Below are 13228 nucleotides of genomic sequence, written 5' to 3' on the forward strand. Positions count from 1 at the left end.
GATTTAAATGCAATGCTAATCTAGTTCTGATTGGGAAGTCATTGCAAAAACGGCAACCAGTAACAGAAAACCAGTCTGAAAAGGGCAATAGAAGGAAACCTTAAGACATATATATATACTGCTTTGTTTTTCAGATTTGGGGGAAATGGTCAAAACAAACAAAACCCATGTCATTTTACCCTCATCAGCCAACAAGCACAAGCAGTACCAGAAGATAATATGATAGGAGAAAGGAGCTGGGGGATGGGGGGGGGAATGATAGAGAGATGGCTCAGCCATTAAGAGCACTGGCTGTTCTTCAGAGGACCTGGGTTCATTTCCCACTACTCACACAGGAGCTCACAACTGTCTCTAACTCCAGTTATAGGGGATCAGACACCCTCAGACAAACATGCATGAAACAAAACACCAATGTACATGAAATAAAAAATAATTTTTAAAAGGGGATGGGACACAAGAGGAGCTTTTCTTTTTTATATTCCCAAAGAGAAAGGGGAGAGGCTATCCTTTTTTAGGGGCACGAAGTCTCATCATCAGTAAAATCTTCTCCGAGAGTAGCTGCTATTCGTTTATTTGTAAACCTTTAAAATCACAAACTTTTTAAAAGTGTATTTTTACAGCTTCACTACTCCAGAGTTATGGGACAAAAGATTCAAGGTCCTCCCAGGCTGCCCAAGACCCTATCAAAAGAACTTAGAGCACAAAGTTTGCTATAGATGGCTGCAAACTGCAGTTATAGCTCTAGATTATAAACCAAGTAGATTTACCACACCAAGTGAAACTGCCCAAATCATATTCTTAATAGGGAAATGCATCAAATATAGGATTTTGAAAAAGACTGATTAGTTACAATAAAATAAGAACAGGGTGGGTTAGTCAACACACCCAACCCATCCCACCACCTGCCAATTAAAAATGGTTTTGACAATTTTTAATAGGGTCAGGTTTGAAGGAAGGATAGAACTGGAGAAAGGAATGTGACAGAGATCATCTATGGCCCACAAAACCTAAAGTATTTACTATCCGGTCATTCACAGAAAGTCCAGTGTCTTCTGACCTGTAAGAAGTTCCTCCTGACAGCTGTATTCTAATATCTCCTGAACCCATCCAGGCATCTATCTACCCCAAAGGCCCCAATCTGTCCTGCTGCAGCTGTGCAGCTACCTTGCTCTACCCTCCTGGGTACCCCCAGGCGTAGGATGGCATCCAGCTGCATACACAGGTAGGTACTGGGTAGATGACAAACTACTATACTATGCCATTAATCAGAAAACCTACATAAATCCCCCCTCAAACCCCCACTTACATTCTGCTTTGCCCTAAAAGCTTATGTAAGTTAAAGCAAAAAGAGGTTTTTAATTCTCAAATTGACACACGGTAGGAAGCTACCTAGAGACCCAATCCTTGTCCAGGCTGTTACAAACCACTTGAAACAATATGCCCAGTGTCCAGCAGGGCTATAATGGCCTTCCTACTGGCCTAGTCTTCTAATCCCATAACCCTAAACTGTTTTGAAGTACTCATCTAAATATAAACTATTTTAAACATAAAATTTAATACAAAGAAAAGGAAACTTTTTTAGCATTTATTGTAAAATGATTGAGTCCTTCATCACCACACCCAACAGTTCAGAACATGGAAATATGTACTTCCACCACAGTGAATGTTCTCCACATGGTGCACACTTCACTATCTCAACACCAAAATGCAGGCATGGTAAACGCCTGGCAAACATCACCTATTTTGTAGCAAGCCAAATGGACATAACCAGCACTGGTAAGCTAATTGGCCCTGGGTTGGTACCCTTTGAAGAAAAGTGAAGCTAGATACAAAATAATAGTTATAAAGTTCAATTACCACCCCCTCAGGTAAAATGCAGTTTTTAAAAAAGTGTAACTATTCAGATGGGCAGAGATGTCCAGAGCTCTGTGAGTTTGAGACCAAGCTGCAGGGACTCTGCCTCAAAAACAAAAAACAGGGAAGGTAGCCTGAAGACTTATAATAATCACAGCACTTAGAAAGCCAAGACCAAGACTCTAAGCTTTAGACTAGCTTGGGCTACATAGCAAGGGATCTTAAGACCAACACAAACTAAGATTTGCCATAAAAACTAGAGTCAGAATTAATAACAATAAAAACAAACCAAAAAATATTGTGGGTGGGGGAGATAACAGTTGAGACAGGGTCTCATTCAGCCCAGGCTCACTATGTAGCTGACACTGACCTTCCCTTCAACTGCTCCTCAAGCCCCCGTCTAGAAAGTGCTAGGGTGACAGGTGTGCACCATCACTGACCTAACAAAGTACTTGCAGGACACATGAACATATTTTTTCTGTTGTTGTTGTTTATCTCTGTTTCTGGGTTTCTCTGTGTAGCCCTGGCTGTCCTGGAACTCACTCTGCAGACCAGGCTGACCTCGAACTCAGAAATCCGCCTGCCTCTGCCTCCCAAGTGCTGGGATTAAAGGCGTGCACCACCACTGCCTGGCCATATGTACATACTTAAAATCCGCACTTACTTATGGATAAATAGGAATTCAATCTCCCCTACGAAGGCTGGCCAGCAAGGTGAAGTGTTTGTGAGAGACCAGGGTACCTCCTTTTTACCAATCCTAGGCTTCTTTTACAAATTGAACCAAGAAGTTTAAAAATGCTTTATCCCCATGAAAGAACTAGATATTTTAAGCAATCAAGTCACCAGGGAGTCACCTGACCCCGCAGATGATCTCTACTGGTCTTCTTCATCCCATAGTGAAAACTGCCATCTATCTACACAAGACAGTTAATGGACCCTTCTCTTGAATAAACCTATTCATCTAAGAGTGAGGCTTTAATTACAGATCCATTAAGATTGTTACACTAATTTCATACTACCAAGGTTGGCTGTGCAAGGCAACCTAGGACACGAGCACTTCATTTCATTTCACAGTGTGTCAGCACTGACTGTCTGGGAGACATGGGGCATCATCTACAGAAGATGTGAGAACACCAGTCTGTCTGTAGACTCTGCAAGGTCCTGCTCACACAACACCAATACATCCAAGAAATTTAAGCATGGCTGGCCAACAATCATGTGCTTATACCAAGTAACAACAGACCTTTGTGTGGGCTAGTTTTATGTCAATTTGATACATAAAGTAGAGTTATCTAACAGGAAGGAAACCTCCATAAGATCTGTCTGTAAGGCATTATCTGAATTAGCGACTGATGGTTGCTGGTTCCATCCCTGGGTTGGCAGTCCTGGGTTCTAAAAGAAAGCAGGCCGGGGGCTGGAGAGATGGCTCAGTGATTAAGAGCACTGACTGCTCTTTCAAAGGTCCTGAGTTCAAATCCCAGCAACCACATGGTGGCTCACAACCACCTGTAATGAGAACTGATGCCCTCTTCTGGGGTGTCTGAGGACAGCTACAGTGTACTTACACGTAATAAACAATAAAATAAATCTTTAAAAAAAAAAAAAAGAAAGCAGGCCAGTAAGCAGTACCCTCCATGGCCATCAGATCCTACCTTCAGGTTCCTGCCCTGTTTGAGTTCCTGTCCTGACTTCCTTCCTTTGATGATCAACAGCAATACAGAAGTGTAAGCTAAACAAATCCTTTTCTCCCCAAATTGCTTTTTGGTCATGGTGTTTCATCACAGCAATAGGAACCTCTTCAGTGCCATTAAGTATTCACAGAGACCTGGATTCTACTGCCAGCTGCAGGGCTGCTGGAGCTTGCAAGTCCTGAGACTTCATCTCAACACTTTAAAGCCTTAGTAGCTCATCACACTAACTGATTGTGGGAATTGAGCGCAGCTGGAATGTATTGCAAAAGAAGCCACTGTTTATCAATATGCCAACAATGCTCCACTTGGGAGCTTAGAGCATGCTCCCAAACCCTTATGGGCAAGGAGGTTTTGTAAAACACAGTCTGATTTCTGACTCAAGAAAGAAAAGCTCTGGCCTGAGACTCTTATTATCTACCTGATAGGATATTGCCCATCAACTGTTATTCAAAGGCACAACTAAGGATCAATTATTTAGCTTTTATTTTTGTAAACATATTTAAATACATAACCATGAAAAGCATACTAATGCAAGGGACTGTGTTTATATAGGAGCTACACGCCATATGACTGTCCAAAGAGGCACAAAGAGGAACAATGACACCAAATGCTAAATTTAAAATGCATACTACCAGCAGCTCTTAGTTTCTCTGAAAAGAGAAACTGCTGATGGCTGCACTATGAATGAACTGTGAACTGCAGGAATAACAAGAACTACACCATCTCTCTGAAGAACTCTGCTTCGGCTGAGCACTTTTCTCTGCAGGAAGAGGAAGTGGGGTTCTGCCAAACTCTCAGTCCATACCCTGCCCTGTGTGACAGCTTATACCCAAGACTGTCTGGACACATAACAAAAATGCTGTCTCCAAAAACAACTCAAGATGGTGACGATTTCAAGAAGCCAACAGTAAAGCATTAAAGAAAGCCCCAAGCACAGGGTTCTGTGAGACTGCACAGTAACCTGCCAGCCCAGCCAAATCTGTCTGCATCATTTCAGAATTAGCCCCACTGTAGTCCTTATGATGCCAAGTCCAAGGAGAACATCAGAGCAAATTCACCAGGCTTGCAGTAATATTGCTAGGACAACTCCCAAACACCTGGAGCGCAACAAACAAACAATACAGAAATAGGAGTGAATGCTTCTGCCCAAGTAACACATAGGAAAACCTCAAAAGACAAGATGTGTCCAAAACTTTTAACATTGATTTAAAGGGTGTTATGAAGGGAATATTTTAAAACTCCAGTTGTATGTACTCTTACATGTTTTCTAAAACATGGACACACACACTTCCAAGTCAAACCCATCCATATGCATCCCAAGTCTCCTTTCACTCCTAGCCACGAGTGATACCTATCATGTGAGCCACGTCTAAGTTTTTAGTAGCCACATCAGAAAGGTTTAAGAGAGGTCTAGGAAGACAGTTGAGTAAATAAAGTTTGCTTGTTATATAAACATGAAGATCTGAGTTGAACCCACAGCACCTTCTTGAAGTTTGGTCTTTCACCATCTATTATAATACAAAGTATGGGGACCCCCAAGACATTGTTGTCTCAGATAAGAGAGTCTGAACATATACCTTGGACTCAAGTTATTTCTGATTGGTAAATAAAGATGCCAACTGCCAATAGCTGTGCAGAAGAGACATAAGTGGGGTTTAGGTTTCATGGGCTTAGGAATCGGAGGGGACCAAGAGGAAGAAGAAAGTGAGAGATAAGAAAGAAGAAGCCCCCATGGGGTAGGAGTCAAGAGAACGTGACCCTAGGGCTGTCCAATAGAGTTAAGAGCAGCCCAGATGAAACATAGTAAGTAATAACTTTGGTATCTGTAAAAAATTATATTCTAAAAACAGAAAATTGTATCTGCCCAGCTCTTATGTTGTTTATGGCTTATTGTAAATATAAAGGTTGTGTGTGTCTTTCATCTGGGCATTTAAATAACAAAGGCAGGGTAGAAACCTCAGGCAGAGATTAAATACTTTCTACAACAGAATCCAAGTAAAAGAGCCCAGTGGTATGTGTTTATAATCCCAGCACTGAGAGGCCAGGAAAGGTGAATCCATGGGGCTTCTCAGTCAGCCCACCTAGCTTAATCACCAAGTATCAGAGCAGCAAGAGATCTTGTCTTGAAACAAGGTGATTCCTGGGAAATGACACCCCAAACTGTCCTTACACAGCCACACATATACACACACAAAAATAAAAGTAAGAAGCCTGTGGAAATCCAATGTATATTTTACACCTGTATAGCACATGCAAATTAGACTTCTCAATTTGAAGTTCTCAAGAGCCACATGTCATCTACCATACTGTACTGTGCAACAATGAGACCCTGACTCATTTAAGATTGTTGCAGTCACTAATCAAAGATCCTCTTGTAGTACTGAAATAGTCCCTCCAACTGTTCCAAAGCCAAAGTTAGTTATTAACAATTTTTCTATATAAAGGCCAATGGAGACAAAGCACAGTAAGATATACCTATAATCCTGGCCCTTGGGAGGTAGAGGCATGGGGATCAGCAATGTCAGCTACAAGACATTAGATGAACCACCTCTCCATCTCCAATACAATGTACTTATCTTTTTTGGAAGTGGGTGGTAAGGAGACAAGACAGAGTCCCCAGACACAGGCCAGGCTGACTTCACACTCCACATTGCCCTGGTTTCATCTCTGGAGTACTCTGTGATTACAGGAAAGTGGCCAAAAGACATTTTCTTTGAGAAAGCAGAACAAACTCATAGCCCATTATTGGTTCTTACACAGTTTCTTCAAGGTGTCAAAAGCAACCAGCTTTGTCATATCCAAGTATACCAGGACATTGTTGATATCCCTACTTTCCTTTGAGAAAGGAAATAAAAGAACTAAATCCATGTAACTTTGTTGTTACTGTTATTTGAGACAGGATTTCTCTGCTGGCTGTCTGGGAACTCAATTTATAGACCAGGCTGCCCTTGAACCCATAGAGATCCACCTACCCCTGCCTCCCTAAGGCTGGGATGAAAACACCCAGCAACATATAACTTTTTAAATGCTAATTTACACCGCATCAATACTACAGGACTAATATAAATGATGAAGAATACAAGACCCATAAAGCCTTAACAGACAAAGGAAGTAAAACCTCCAAGCTTACTACACAGCAAAGATGCTCTGTGGAAGCCAGTCTGCCACGGGAGTCCATTATAAAAATAAGCCTCAAAAAGGAGTGGAGCCAAGGATATAAGTAATATATGCTTATGACCCCATACTCAAGAGGTAGTGGGTATATAGTAGAAAGAAAGTGTTCCAGATCTAATTGCAAAGATAGAGAGAAAGGAGACCCACAAGGCTTCAGCAACCCTGTAGCAGGGAAACAAGCCTCAAGGACCAGAAGGCAGAAAGAGAAAAGGCAAGGCAAGGCCAGGCCTTGAAGAGCTCAGCATGAATGCACCACAGCTCAGGTTTGCTACGGAACCAGAAAGATACAAGAGTTTAGTGAGAAAAACAGATACCATATCATTGACAGTAGGGACCACACACATTACTTTTCTGACTTTCAGAAACACTAGTGGATGGGAGAGGACAATGACTTTCCAGACACACTGAAGCTGAGTTAGTATTGATGTGTTACTACAGAGAGGGGGGAGAACAGAGCCTGACCCAAAAGGGCTCAGTCCAGAGAAGATTCTGCAATGGCTCAACTCAAAACAAACCAAGGTTTCTCCTAATTACCATGCCCCCTTCACTGCCAACAAACCTTGTTGAAGCCTAGTCTCCCCTTTTTATTCCTGACTTCACTTTAGTACTGAATGACAAACTTACTGCTTACCCATGCAATGCTTAACTGCCTAGGAAACACAATGCTCAAAGAACAGATGCCTCCACACAACGTGGTCCAAATGTACTGATGCAATGCTAAGAACAATAATGCAGCAGGAGGTCTCATCACACAGCTCTTCCACAGGACTTGGGTTCAATTCACATAGTGGCTCACATATCTATCTGTATGTAACTCTAGTTTCAAAGAATGTGATGCCCTTGTTCTGGTCTATGCAGTCATCAGGTATACATGGGGCACATAAACATACATGTAGGTGAAATACCCTACATATAAAATAATTGGGGTTGGAGAGTGACATCAGCAGTTAAGAGTACTTGTTGCTCTTCTAGGGAACCTAGGTTCAATTCCCAGCACCTACATGGTGGTTCACAGCCATTCTTAACTCAAATTCAAGGGAATCCAGTGCCCTCTTCTGACCTCCTCAGTCATCTGGCATGTACATACATCCAGGCAAGACAATAACACAGAAAATAAAATTAATATAAACATATACATACATACATACATACATACATACACATATACATAAATGACAAAGTCTAGCATGTTAGCACACACTGCTACTTAGAAGCAGGAGAATTACTTAAGTCCGGGAGAATGGAACCAGCCTGAACATTAAGAGACTCCATCTCTTTAAAAGAAAAACATAAAAACAAAAAACAAAGGAGAGGAGTAAAGGGAGTCTGGGGAGTAGAAAAAAGAAAAGGAAAAAGTTAACTACAACCAAGAAAAATCCAGACTTACTTTTTCTCAACTAATTCAAATATTTCAAGTACTATAGTTTGTTCCTCTATAAATATGCATGTTCAACTTGAATGAACAGCCAGAATCCCCTTCCAAGGGGTGCTGTCTAAGAAGCATTACATTAGGCAATTTTGTCATTTTGAGAACATCACAAACTCAGATAGCGTGATGTCACTGGTTAATACACTCCTAGGGAACCGCTGTCAGATACATGGTCTGTGGGTGTTGGAAATATCATTAAACAGCCCACAACCAGACATGGGAAGCTGTTTCTGTTTTGCAGAACTTCAAAAGCAACAGTGACATGTACAAGAAGAATGAGCTACTCATAATAGGAATAGGAGATTCTTGGTTTTGTTTTAAACTGAGGTTAGACTGGAAAGGAAAGGGGTAAGTAAGAGCAATGGCAGACTAAGAGCAAGGGTCTCTCAGAAACTTACGAGAGAAAAAAGGAACAAAGGCCTTCAAAAATGGTATGGATTATTCTGAGGGGAAGGAAAGCTGCACATGCCAGAATAGGGGTGAACACATGTAGGAGAAGAAATGAAAGCTTTCCATCAAAACATCCAATACTCTCCAAAATTCTGACCCACCAGGAAGGACTGGTGGTATTAACAGACAAGCCAAACAGGAGAGAGGAAGTGCCTACACCCAGACAAGAGGCATAGCAGGAACAGCACAAAAAAGCCTGTCCAGAGGATCAGAGGAGTAAGGGCATTTGCTGCCAAGCCTTTGATTCCTGGAACTCACATCACAGGTGGGCAGAACTGACTTCCACAAGTTGGCCTCTGATCCCCACACATGCATACTGAGAAACACAACAGAATAAGTGAATAAAAATGTAACTTAAAAATGTAATGTTAAAGGTGAAAGAAAAACTAGTTAAATTGTACTCGGTTGTAAGCGCAACTCAGTTATACTATCGCATAACTAATATATAATCTTAAAATGCAGTAATAAGTAAAACTTGTCCCAGTCCATGGAAGATAGATACTATCTCATTGTGACCTACCCTGGACAGATGGCATCTTACTGGGCCATATCACATTATGTCATCAAATACAGTACCATACATACTCTGAAGGAAACTGAAGACTGCCAATCACAATAGCATCCAAAATGGCCAGAGGTTACAGAAGACTCAACCACTTTAAAGGACAAAGCAAGTAGGTTTAGAAACAGTTATTTTCTGTTATTATGTACAAGAGAAAACCAATCCTGTGGAGCAAGCATAAATAAGAACCACTAGGCAGGGCTGGAGAGATGGCTCAGCAGTTAAGAGCACTGAATGCTCTTCTGAAGGTCCTGAGTTCAAATCCCAGCAACCACGTGATGGCTCACAACCATCCATAATGAGATCTGATGCCCTCTTCTGGAATGTCTGAAGACAGCTACAGTATACTTACATACAATAAACAAACAAACAAACAAATAAATACCAAAAAAAAAAAAAGAGAGAGAGAGAACCACCAGGCAATGGTGGCACACGCCTTTAATCCCAGCACTTGGGAGGCAGAGGCAGGAGGATTTCTGAGTTCGAGGCCAGCCTGGTCTACAGAGTGAGTTCCAGGACAGCCAGGGCTACACAGAAAAACTCTGTCTTGAAAAAAACAAAAACAAAAAAACAAAACAAAAAAAAAGGAGAAATATCTGGAAAGTCTAATATCCAAATAAAACCAGCATAACATGCGCAAATAGCTTTCTTTGGGGAGTGGGAGTGGGGTTTTCAGAGGATAAGAACTGAACCTAGGATCTCTGGCATGCTAGGAAAGCATTCTACCACTAAATAATACAAGCCTTACTACTTAAAATTTTATCTTCATTTGTGTGTGTGTGTGTGTGTCTGTCTGTCTGTCTGTCTGCTTATCTGTACATATATCACATGCCTGAAGTTCTGTGGAAGCCACAAGTGTACTGGATCCCCATGGAATTAGAGTTAAAGGTGGCACAGAGCAACCTAATGTGGGACATGGTAAGTGAACCTATGTCATCTGCAAAGGCAGCAAGGATTCTGCAATGCTAAGCTATCTCTCCAGCCCACAGTCCTACATTTTTAAATTTACCATGAAGCCAAGGTTGGGCTCAAACTTGAAACCCACAGTCCTTGGCTGAGAAATGTGCACCATCACATCCAGTTTAGAAGAATATACTATAATCTACCACCTTGATAGTGAACACAAAAAAAGTAAAATGGTATTTTCCCAAATTAATCAAAGAGAACTGTCTTTAGGACCTGCATGGGCCAACCCAAATACTGTGAAATAAAATCTCTTGGATAGGGCTGGTGAGATGGCTCAGCAGGTTAAGAGCACCAACTGCTCTTCCAAAGGTCCTGAGTTCAAATCCCAGCAACCACATGGTGGCTCACAACCACACCCGATGCCCTCTTCTGGCACGTCTGAAGACAACTACAGTATACTTATTTATAATAAAAATAAATCTTTAAAAATAAATAAATAAATCTCTTGGATATTCATGAAATCTGTGGCTGCAAAGACAGTCTTGAAATTTGTCCAGGGTAGAGAAATGTACAGAAACAAAACCACAAAATAAGAAGAAAGTAAAATGACACCACGCTCCTCTAGTATTTGTAGAGGATACTTCAGAAAGAGTAGTTCTGCATACTCCCATACTTTCTCAAGTAGCCCCTCAAAGTGTGCTTCACAAAACAAGGCAAACACATGGGAAACAAGAAGCTAAGGCATCTCACAAGAGAGGAAAAGAAAGGAAGATACATATAATAGCTACAGAAAAGCTCAAGAGTAACATATTTAGAGGTGGGCAAGAGGCACAGGATTCTAGACAGAAATCTATCAATGACAACAGCGAACAGGTGGCTGGATGTAAATAGGTGGCTGGATGTGTCTGACTATGCCAGAAAACGCCGCAAAATATCAGAGCTTTAAGGAGTAACTAACTAAAGTATACCTATACTTAATACTGATTCCATGTAAATGGTATGTTTTAACTGTTAGAAGGTGAAGGAGAAGGAAGTATGCACAGATCCAACCCCCTCTTCACAGCCAAGGTGGAGTAGAATAGGAACACACCAGAGGCACTTGGGACACTGAAGTGAACAAAGTTGACTAAGCAGGCCCAAGTCTGTGTGGAAGGAAGAAGGCAATGTTACAAACCAGACACTCTTTGAGGTTTTAGCCTAATAGTCTTCATGAAACAGCCATAGGAATATTTTTTGAATCAGCCGAGAAAAGGCAACCTAAATCAGAGTCTGCTGTGACATGATACAACTCAACATGGTACAGTTACATCTACAGCTTAAAAAAATGACAAAAAGATACATGATACCTAGAAGGGGTTTAGTTGAATAAATTCATAAAACTTATAAAAATATAAGTTAATTAAAACTATAGCCATTTCCTACTGTTTATCATCAGGTACTGAGCAATATTGGAGCTGTCACACTACTACACCAGGTGCGTCCACAGTGAGGACATGCACTTCTTTAGGTGTATGTCATTAGTTTCTGGCTTGTTCTGCTACACAGCAGCTTAATGACTTATCAATGGTAGGCTTTTGTTTTGTTTTGGGTTTTGTTTTTTCAGTCAGGGTTTTTCTGTATAGCCCTGACTATCCATCCTACAATTTGCTCTGTAGATCAGGCTAGCCTCAAACTCACAGAAATCTGCCTGCCTCTGCCTCCTGAATGCTAAGATTAAAGGTATGTGCCCTATCATGCCCAGCTCAGGGCCAAGACTGAATTTTTCTAAACAAGAACAATCCTTGTGCAGTTACTGAATAATAAACAGCTAAGAGAACTATGACAGCTGGAGGAAGTTCTCACACAGAAGTCACAGGACAGTGACATACAGACTCAGTTGGAGAAAATGGCAGAGGAGGAATACCATTATGGAAGTTCAAAAGCCACTCTTTCTTGAGGGGTTTGGCAAGTCATAGACAAAGCAAGATTCTGGATGCCTGGGATCAATCAGCTGATGATCAGAATCAAAGTCATTACAACTCCACAGCTGTGGAGCTGAATGGGCAAATATACTACGAAGAGTCAAAAGGCCTTGAGAGACAATGCCAATCAGAAAACACAAAAGGAAGCCACCAAGGAGGAGCTAGTCCTGGAGCCAGCAGGAATTCTGAAATGCAGATGAACAAGTCAGTCTCACTGAGACATAATGCTGGGTGCCATCTGTTGTATTAATTATTAATAAATACCAGTGCCTGATTTGCTACCTGCCTCAATGGTTTAATGTTCCTGAAAGAAAGACACACACAGTCTTTATATTTTAATATGCCCTATGAAGCACAATAGCCTAGCCTCCATGCTGCTAGAATCTACCTCCTGTCGATAATTCTGAGTTATCACTTACTAACTTACTTAACTTCTATATTCCATCTTGGCCACACTGGACCCATTTATGATGCCCTCTTGGCCCGGAACCCAGGGCGCTCTCCTTGCTTCCCTACCCCATGACAGCCTCTGTGTCTCTCCTCTCTCCACGCTCTCCTAAAGCATGACCACTCTCCGCCTTCCTTTCCTCCTGGTCCTAAGCCTGGGAAATCCTAAAATCAAGCTTCTGTCTGTCCTCCCCAGCTATTGGCTGCTGGCATCTTTATTTACCAATAAGAACCAACTGGGGGCAGGTTCCCAGAAGCTATGTTCAGACCCACTAGGGCGAACAGCTTTTTGGGGAACATAGTTAGCACTTATAATACAAACAGCTACACACTGAGCCAAAGTTAAATATGCAAAGTCAATCTCTGATATTTAATCAAAAGTTCCAGTAAAGAGTAATAGCAATTACAATCCAAAAACTGTGAGGCACCTGGCTAGAAGCCACTGGTACAAAATGAACACCTCACACAGAGTCAGGAACCTTGAGTGTAAGACCTCTACTTCTGCTCTTCGTTTGAACCACTCCAACTTGCAAAGACTGGTTGCTCTTTAAGGGCCAGCTCAATATTCACTGGAAACTAGAACCAACTGAGTTCTGCAGATTCCTAGATAATCAAAGTTAGCTACATCAGCTGCTATTTAACATCCTAAAAATACCATAGTACTATACTCTCTCCAGTGCAGGTGAACTGCCCAGGCCTGCTTCTGAGTATGTAACTGCTTTCCTATGTGCAAGGATTCCAGGAAGGAAACATC

The 13228-nt window shown here is 41.5% G+C and overlaps 1 protein-coding gene across 14 annotated transcripts in view; it reads right to left on the reverse strand.

The window, feature by feature from the left end:
- Positions 1 to 13228, reverse strand: part of Ppp6r3 (protein phosphatase 6 regulatory subunit 3) — a 123562-nt gene that overhangs the window by 75288 nt on the left and 35046 nt on the right. The window lies entirely within an intron of this gene.

The sequence above is a fragment of the Mastomys coucha genome, unplaced genomic scaffold (genome assembly GCF_008632895.1).
Source record: "Mastomys coucha isolate ucsf_1 unplaced genomic scaffold, UCSF_Mcou_1 pScaffold21, whole genome shotgun sequence".
Classification (NCBI taxonomy): Eukaryota; Metazoa; Chordata; class Mammalia; order Rodentia; family Muridae; genus Mastomys; species Mastomys coucha.